This window comes from Buceros rhinoceros, unplaced genomic scaffold (genome assembly GCF_000710305.1).
Source record: "Buceros rhinoceros silvestris isolate BGI_N320 unplaced genomic scaffold, ASM71030v1 scaffold12124, whole genome shotgun sequence".
Classification (NCBI taxonomy): Eukaryota; Metazoa; Chordata; class Aves; order Bucerotiformes; family Bucerotidae; genus Buceros; species Buceros rhinoceros.
Genome location: NW_010408851.1, coordinates 55,171 through 56,430, shown reverse-complemented (window position 1 = coordinate 56,430; position 1,260 = coordinate 55,171). Strand labels below are relative to the sequence as shown.

At 39.6% G+C, this 1,260-nt stretch overlaps 1 protein-coding gene across 1 annotated transcript in view; it reads right to left on the bottom strand.

The window, feature by feature from the left end:
- CRYBG3 (beta-gamma crystallin domain containing 3) overlaps positions 1 to 1,260 on the bottom strand; it is a gene marked incomplete at its 5' end in the record, with an annotated part of 64,739 nt that overhangs the window by 18,501 nt on the left and 44,978 nt on the right. The window lies entirely within an intron of this gene.

Sequence of the window (1,260 nt, the reverse complement as noted above, 5' to 3'; positions counted from 1 at the left end):
AAGAGAGAAGGCCAGGACTGAAGGATGTTGTCTTCCACCCAAAGTACCCCTGAACTGCAGCTAACTGTTGGCTACAGCTCAGCAATCCAGTGCATTGTTGTTCAGAAGACACAGGGCTACAGTTGACAAAGTGCCTCGAAATCTTCTGTGACCACAGAAGTGATCACAGTAGTTTAAGAACTGGCAGAAGAATTTCTGGGGTAACTGGGGTACAGCCTGGTAGAGGCACCGTGACCTTCCAAAGTTCAGCTAAGCTGCTTTTACATGTCATGGTAAAGAACTCTTCAAGCCACACTGAACCAATACCCCACCAGAAAGATGGATTAATAAGGCTGAAAGTGTTGCAATAACAGAAGAAAAAAAAAAAAAAAAAGGGAAAAAAGTATGATCTATAGCCCATGATCTATAGTACAGTCACCTTGAATTCTGTACCCTTGGGCCGCTACTGTGTACCTGAGGTGAATTTCAATTTAAAGACTGAAAGAGGGGCCAGAAAACAATGAAAAATTTAACAGTATCCAGAGAATAGCTTATATTCTGTAATGTAAAAAAACATGATGGCTGTTGCAAGACCTGCTTCCCCCTTTCTGCCCCAAATTGGCCTAGCTTCCTGCCAAAGAAAAGAAATCCAGTGCTTTTGCCAGAACAAGCGAGAAAGCCAAGTGCAAGTATCAGCAAATGATTTTATGGAAAAGCTCAATGTTTTTAAAAGAAATTAATATGTTTCCTCTTACATGGAACAAGAAAGGCTTAACCTGGCCTTGCATGCTGTAACTGCAAATTGGAGAACACAAATCAGCTACAATATAGTGAATAAAGTGTAACTGATTTTTCTGTAAAAACAATTGCATTGTGATGTCACAAAGCATCTATTTAAGCTGTAATTACAGAGTATTTTCTACCCACTTATCTCCAAGTTCTTCATAAAAGAATATATATACACACTCTCTCTTCTTCCTAGGCCAGATGCTATGCAAGGCTTTTAAAAAAGATCTAGAACTCATTTTTATACAAAATGTATCTAATAATGAATGATGGACTTAAATTTGAGAAAAGTTGGGGTGAAGTACAGATTTCCCAGTGACAACGCTGTGTATCTGCGATTAGTCTGAAACTGCACCTATCTCTGCTTTGTCAGGGTTTGACAGGACTATACGAGGTTTCGCTTCCCCAAAGTCAACGGACAGCATGTTAAAATACAAGTTATCACAGCAATTATCTCTGCCTCCTCAATCATCTGTACAAGTCAGCTGCTATCGG